Consider the following 8,850-nt stretch of genomic DNA (forward strand, 5'->3'; position numbering starts at 1 on the left):
AAGTTTAAAAGGGTGTCGCCCTACTTTATGCTCTATGTTGTGAGAGGTACAACACGACCGTTGAATAATAACTTTATATAATATGTATTGAGAAACTTTGCGGTGACAATTGTAGAACAGCTACTGCGAACGTCAATGTGAATATTTTTATGCGTTCTATTCCAGACAGAAACTTGTGATGTTTGGAAGAAGAACGTTCAATGTAGTCGTTGAGTGAGTTGACAATCTTGAACAACAGAAAGAGACTGTTTTGTTGGATTCTGTATCATCAACACTGTGTTTAATATTAGTTGTTGTTGTTGTTTTCAAAAATAATAGAGGAATAAAAATTTAATCTTAATTCACTACAAATACCTTTAATTCGAGAAATTTTGAAAAGCGATTAATCTTCCTTCTGAAACTGGAGTGAAAATATGATCAAAATCTGGATTCAAGCTTCCAAATCTTTCTCTGTGTATGTGTGTGTGTACGTAAACTTCCCTATGCGTGTGCTTAAATTATTCACAATTAAAACTTTCAAGATGCATACAGCAGCATACTGCTTGAATTAAATCGGACACGAACATTACAAGTTTACTTGTTATTAAAATGTAATCTACACCTAACAATGTCGTATAGTGAACTTGCATCGGCGTGGAAAATAATTAGATAAATTCTAAAACTTAAAAGATTAAATACTATTAAATTAAATAGTTTTGTTTTTACTATTCTTAGAACTTTCTTATAAATAATAATAAGGATAAGTTTCAAACCGTGATGAACTGCCCATTCATAAATGAGCCCAAGATTCTACTAATTGATCATAATTAATATTTTTTATTTCAAAATGAAACTAACCAATTTAATTTTCTTACATTATTGAGGGCTAATCAAAGTTAATAAGAATTATGTTCAACGTCCAGCGCCACCGTTTATATTATCTCTCCATCGTCGGTCGTGCCCAGTCAGATAACCGTTATTTCGCACTATTTCCAATCGCTGCATTGTCATTGTGAAAAAAAAAACTTCTACAAAAGATGGCGAGATCCACATATCTTGACTGTTATTACTTATCAAAATCTCATGACTTTTTTTTTTATTAGATATAACCCAAAATAATTAAAAAACAAAATAGCTGGTTGTTTATTTCACAAATCGTTTTTTTCTTTGTAATTAAGCACAAAGCTACATAATGGGCTATCTGTGCTATGCCCACCACGGGTATCGAAACCCGGATTCTAGCGTTGTAAGTCCGCAGACAAACCGCTGTGCCACTGGGGGGCGACAAATCGTTTGAGAAGTTAAAATAGTTTTTGTTTAAATAACAGCCTTATAATTGTTTTATCATTTAAAAGATCTCAGACGTATTTTTATTTAAATAATCAAACACTATTTCTTATTTTTAATATAATAACATTTCGACAAGATATATATATATATATACATTAATACAAAAATGCCTGAAAATATCTAATGCAAAAAAATGTCTTATTTTTCCTTTATCAGTTATTTTTCCAATACTTAAATGCATTTCTTAATTTTTCCCACAAGGATAACTGATAAGGTTTCAGTTTTGTTTCCTTTCTAAACCTACTGTATAAATAATAATAACAAGCCCTTGGTGGCTCATTGGAAAGTATAAGTGATTATACAGCTAGAAATCGCGGCTCGATACCCGCGGTGGACAGAAAGTGCATTGTATAGCATTGTGCTTTACAACAAACAGATAAAAAAGTTACGGTAATGATAAGCTATAAACACGAAAATACATCCTCAAATATATTCAGTATATACAATAGCTTCTGTAATTAATAGAGATTTAAATATCCAAGTTATTAATCCTACTCTAGCCTAGAAGTCTAACTTTCGTAAAAAAGAACATATTGCTGTAGTAGCATGATGACCCTACAGCCAATCATCCTTTAGGGACTGTCTATAAATTTAAATGTCAGAGATCATAAAATATAATTAAAATAAATAACTTTTTATTTCGTAAACGTCACAACGTACATAAACCCCTTAATATTTCAAACCGATCTATTAGGTAAAGCATAAAAAAATATTATGTAAAAGGTATTTTAGAGTTATTACACATAAATATGCGATATTGTTAACGGTTGTCACTCACAATCCTTGGTAAATTATTCATATTTTCAATTGTATGTTTAATATACATTTTTTAAAGTCATACTATACAGTAATCTTTATTTTACAATAGTATCTGGAACGAGTTCCACGTGACGACGCCTATTTGGCATTGGTTTTATATAATTGTTAGATTACAGTACTAATGTTAGTAGAGCGTTCTGTTTTTAATCTACGTAAAAGGATTTATTTTTTAAGTGTGTGTAGTTATTTTTTTCCCTGTAAAACTATCTTTATCTGGATTATTTTTTTTTATAGATGAGAAGTTCAGGCTCTGGTTGTGACAGCAATATCTATATGCAATAAAGACGTGAAATTTGTTTCGTAAAGCTTTCTAAAAAATTATTTATTGTCATATGAATATACTGAAACTGTTTTTTGTTTTTAATCATGCACAAAGCTACACAAGGGCTATCTGTGCTCTGCCCACCACGGGTATCGAAACCCGGTTTCTAGCGTTGTAAGTCCGCAGACATACCGCTATGTCACTGGGGGGGCTACTGAAACTGAAGAATCTATATTAACACACAATAAATTAAAGATACGCAGGCAGTAAACGTTACAAACAGACGACAAAAATCTTTGGTAAGAAATGTTAACCATACAGTTCTTTTTTTTTAAAACATTTTTTTTTTGTTGTTCTTTTTCTTTTCAGATATTATCATACTGTAGCTGCATTGATTTGATGTTGGTGTAACTCACAACATGGAATACCCGCTCTCAAACAGCAGCCTGAGAATTCTAAGTGTGATATGACGTGCTGCACGTATGTGCAAAATCACCGTAGGAAAAATTTGGATCAATAACTTAATACCACGTATTTCGGTGAAACTCAATGTTCTGCAGAGGCGAAGAAAAAAATTACTTCTGTGTCTTTGAAATGGGCATAAACTAAAATATTTAAATTAAATGTAGATGAAGATGTCAGATATTGTTAGAATATAATAAATAGATTAATGGGGGACAGACCGATATTCCGAAAGGTTTGTTTTATCCTTCCTATTGTTATTCAACTTTTTTATCCTGTTCCTAATAATAATAATAATATGATAATTTTGACATACTTTCATGATTTCTTAAAATATTAGAAAACTTTAGTTACGGGTAACAGTAATATAAGTCTCTGGAATGATTACAAATATACCCCAAAATGTTACTGGCTTTTGTTCCTAATATAACATTACACACACATTACTTTTTTTTTGTAGTATAACAACCTGAATGAATATTAGGCCTACGTGAGTAATTGCTTTTACGTTCAATTTTCGGAATCCCAGCCTTTCGCATCTATGACCCTTCAAAATTATAGCTCTCCAGAATATCGAGCTGTAACCAAATAATTTTGTTAAAATCATAACTTAAGTAAAAGGAATCTAACAGGTTATACTAAATAAAAACACTACTGAATAGGTAAAATGCTTTACCCGATGCCTGAACATAATCATAACACTGTTTCTAATCAATTACGCTCTTTCAATCAATGAAAAGACCGTTCCTTAAAGATTGTGCAACATTAAAATATATTAGGCATATTGCATGCACTTGTCCTGCTGTACTTGGTGAATGCTTCATTGCTTTGGACTACAATTAAATACAATTTGTTATAACAACTGGGAATGGAGCTTGAATAATAATATTGAAAATGAAAAATTTAATCAGTTATAGCACTCTGGCTGGAACCTTTAAGATATACTGTCTTTACTAGAATATGATCTTAACATTAGGTAACATTAAATTAAAAACCTAAGACCTAAAAGATATACTGTCTTTATCAGAATATATTCTTAATATGAGATAACGTTGAGTTGAAATTTTAGGTCTAATATATTCTTAATATGAAGTAAGGTAGATCGAATATATTCTGAATGTGAAGTAACGTTGAGTTGGGATCTTAGGTCGAATATATTTTTAATATGAGGTAACTGTCGTCATTGGGCCTGTAATTAAGCACCAAACTATACAATAGGTTATCTAAGCTCTGCTCCCCACGGGTATCGAAACCTAGTTTCTAGCGTTGTAAATTCACAGAAATACCGCTGTGTCACTGGGAGCTCATAAAGCCTGAAAAAAAAGTTATCTTTGTAAGAATAAGGCCTTACTATGTTGTACGTTTGTATTTAAAACCCCCATTAGAAGTCATATATAAACTACTAACAACAGTTAAATTTGTTTTAAGAACTGTAGTCCATAAAATTGGACGAATAGAGGTATCGTCTTTAGAAAGAAGTAAGTAGTGACCACCATTCAGTGCAAAGTCTTTCTTCAATAATGACTATCTAAAGTTATACTATTGAAGCTGGTTAATGGGCTATCATTGACCACAATAAGTTGATGTTGGAGAGGCTTACATAAGGCTGTGCATATACTGACACTACGTTTTTAAATAACCAGGAGAAGACGTGATTGTGGGTGAAGCAAACAACAAGATTTTATTTATTTTGTGCATAAGATATATACCATTTTGTTCTACTGGTTAAAATATTTAATATATGTATTTATTTTATTGTTATTTTACGTACTTAATATTTATGTTTTATTTCGAGGATTATTTTATCATAGTATATAAATTTATACCCAATTTAAGACTCTAAAATTGGCTGCGCCTCTCGAGATATTATGGGGTTTATGGACTAAAATAATGACAACAGCAGGGGTATCCAACTGATTAATCAGTGCATTCTAACCATTATAAGTCTGATTGTTTTTATAACATTGCATACATCTAGTAAGACCGATATTTTAAATTAGTTATATTAATTACTGGGATAATTTTTAGAAGTAACCTGAGTTGGTAGCTTGCTTTGGCTAGAAGTTATTCCTTGATTACGGGGATAATTTTTGGAAGTAAACTAAGTAAGTAGCTTGCTTTGGCTAGAAGTTATTCATTAATTACTGGGATAATTTTTAGAAGTAACCTATGTAGGTAGCTTGCTTTGGCTAGAAGTTATTCATTAATCACTGGGATTAATAGTAACCTATGTAGGTAGCTTGCTTTGGCTAGAAGTTATTCATTAATCACTGGGATAATAGTAACCTATGTAGGTAGCTTGCTTTGGCTAGAAGTTATTCATTAATCACTGGGATAATAGTAACCTATGTAGGTAGCTTGCTTTGGCTAGAAGTTATTCATTAATCACTGGGATAATAGTAACCTATGTAGGTAGCTTGCTTTGGCTAGAAGTTATTCATTAATTACTGGGATAATAGAAGTAACCTATGTAGGCAGCTTGCTTTGGCTAGACGTTATTCATAATAAACAATGGACATGAGAAACTGACTTCCGTAACTGTTTGCTTGTTTTATTGCTTTTGAAGTCATTCAGATAACATTTACATCTCACTAAACAGTCTTTTGGGTTTGTTTGTTTTAAATTCGCGCATAAAGCTACACGAGGGTTGTATGCGCTAGCCATCCATAATTTAGCAGTGATAGACTAGAGAGAAGGTAGCTAGTCAACATCATCCACCTCCAACTCTTGGGCTACTCTTTTACCAACGACTAGTGGGATTCGCCGTCACATTATAACGCCCCCACGACTGAAAGGTCGAGCATGTTTGATGGGACGGGGATTCGAACCATCTACCCACAGATTGCGAGGTTTAAAATCGTACTATGAAAGTAAGAGCACAAGCAAAAGTATGGAGAAGAACGATTCATACGAGGTTGATAAGAAATTAGGCTCAATGCTTCATTTCCTTGGAAAACCGCTACCTTATTTGTTTCTTGGAAAATTGGGGACTTATAGTTTGATTTTTAATTCCAAAATTTGTCCATTCACACACGGGTTTTGTGTTTAATACTTACATAACTTCAGTATTTGAGGCTTATCATTGATGTTCTAGGTATAGCAAGTGTGTCAAGGGTGTAATTAAGCGTGCTAACAATATTTGGCCATTAATCGTTTCAGTAGAAGTAAAAGCATTTAATTATATAATATAACGTTTGATTTAAAGAGTTCCAAATATTCTGGAGCGCGGGTTGGCTAAATTTCGAAGATGGCGAGTTGGGTTCGAATCAGTGCGAAACCACAAAATATTCCTCGCACTTTAAGTTATTGCACATTATAATATTGACAGTCAATGTCTTAGCGTGGATGATGGATAACATTAGGGCACTGCTGACTGGCGTCTAGCTTCCCTGTGGTCAGAAGTTTAAAATTCGGACGACGCTTTGCTATTAATACAAATTTTAAACAACTTAAATTATGTATAGTATTTATGCACTTAAACGTTTCATAATAAGTTCCTGAAAATATTATGGACTAGCTTAACAAGGTTCTTATGAGTAAGATGATTGAAAAGTTAGATACACTAAAAGATATGCTCTAGCTTACGATACTGAACTAACTAGGTTATCTACTGAGAACCGTGGTTTAAAAAGCTGCGCACGCAGACAAAGCTGAACATTCACTTTTGAAATGACAGGAGAACAGGCATGAATAATGTTGATGTCAAATTTTATTTCGCAAGCAGGATATTCTACACAAAATTGTTAGGAATTAATCACATTATCATTCACATTTCAAAATGTGACGTAACGTAAGAAATAAAAATGTTTAGTAGCGGCTCTTAGCATGACGTGGTAGGCGGTACAGTTAGTTCGGAGCTTTGGTTCTGAGTGAAACCGTGAAACACAATTAATCCATTTAAAGTCCATGAAATAATTTAAATTGATAGATGAACTTAAACCATTCCCGTCACTGAGGACGGATACTTTTGCTTGTAAAACAATAAAGAAGCGAAACAATTAAAGTACTGGTTAGCTGGTACTAGCTAAATGTAATTTTTTTATTTCAATTTTAATTGCTTACTCAGCCATAAGAAAAGTCTAGATGAATAGCTTGATTGGCTAAAAGAGAAAACTCCAAGAAAAGTGAACAATTATTTCCAATAAACATAATTTAGTTCTTGCTTGTAAAACCTGTGCTGTAATTTACCTTTTGCAAGCCACGACCCTAAAGAAAAAGTTAACCAATACCAAATCTTTTACTGCGATGAGACTTGTGATTTGTTTTACTCATGGTACCTAATTATTGCATGTTCAGCGTTCACATGTCTAGAATATTTTTGCCAGGAGAAGTTAAGAGCAAACCGTGCGCCAGGTAGAAGCCATTATCTGACTGTTATTGAGCAGAAACGACTGTTGCCTTTGCTTTTTGATGCCAGAATAGTTGGCCAGGAAAAGTAAGGACCAATTTAACTATCTTATCGTAATGAATATGGACTTATCAAAAGAAAGCATGAAAGGCAGACCACTAATGTCTTAACTAAATAAACTACAACTACCGAACACGTTCTTGTATAACACGTACATTAAAAGAGGTTTTGGTTTTGTTTGTACATCCTGAATTCTAGTGCCTTGCTGTAAGAATCGTTAATGTCACGGTATATATAAACCAGGTGGCACAAGAAAATGGTAGAAAATATTGATTCTGACGTTATCAAATACTACAGGACGTTAGAACATGTGGGTTGAAGTATACTGAGTCAGGGTTTATATCTTAGAATAAAATACTTTGTTCTTACATTATTTAGTTAATTCCATAGCTTTGTCTTAAAGAAGAAAGAATTAAGAGAAGAAGCGGGGATCTGACATATTTTTCGTACCTCAAAGCGATTTAAAATGAGGGGAGACATTTACAGAAATCTACTTAAGAGTTAAAAATGATAAAGCTCTTATAAATAATAAAATAAATGGAAGGACTCCCGAAAAAAATAATAACAATATAATATGAGCTCACTAAGACAGAATAGATCACACGTACTAAAACATGAACAGACAAACGACAGAAAAAATAACGTGTATAAATAGTACAGTTGCAGTTGCATGTGAAATAGACTCTGAAAAGATTTAGCGCAAATATGTAAAATAAACTAAAATCTATTTAAACTGGATGTATGTAAAAAGAGATATCCCGAAAACTCAAAAGTTGAAAAAGTATAGAGAGCTAAAAACGAAACTGTAGTAAAAAAACGTGCGTTTTACTTAAAAAACAGTTACGTAACGAAATCGTCGGAAGCAAATTACACTGGTGAACTATGGTTGTAACAAAATACCCAGAAGCAAATTACATTGGTGAACTATGGTTGTAACAAAATACCCAGAAGCAAAGTGACTTGGTGAACTATGGTCATAACAAAATTCTCAGAAGCAAATTACATTGGTGAACTATGGTTATAAAAAATACCTAGAAGCAAATTACACTGGTGAACTATGGCTGTAACAAAATATCCAGAAGCAAAGTGACTTCGTGAACTATAGTCATAACAAAATTATCAGAAGCAAATTACATTGGTGAACTATGGTTGTAACAAAATACCCAGAAGCAAATTACATTGGTGAACTATGGTTATAAAAAATTCTCAGAAGCAAAGTGACTTGGTGAACTATAGTTGTAACAAAATCCTTAGAAGCAAAGTGACTTGGTGAACTATAGTTGTAACAAAATCCTTAGAAGCAAAGTGCCTTGGTGCACTATATTAAATAACTGGGGAAAAGTTGGATTGAAAAATACTAGACCTTTTCGATAGTAGGCTAATGAACGTCGTTCTATAGTTTCGGTATGAAAATGATATTTTATAGACGGCTTAAAACTTACGCATTTTATACTTTCAGGATAAATAAAATATTTTTCAAACTGTCCGAACTTTGTTAATATTTACTACAAAGTTAGAGCAAGTACTTGACAGCGAACAAAATGAAGAAGAAAATATTCGTCTTAGAAAT

Source organism: Limulus polyphemus, unplaced genomic scaffold (assembly GCF_000517525.1).
Source record: "Limulus polyphemus unplaced genomic scaffold, Limulus_polyphemus-2.1.2 Scaffold1441, whole genome shotgun sequence".
Taxonomy (NCBI): Eukaryota; Metazoa; Arthropoda; class Merostomata; order Xiphosura; family Limulidae; genus Limulus; species Limulus polyphemus.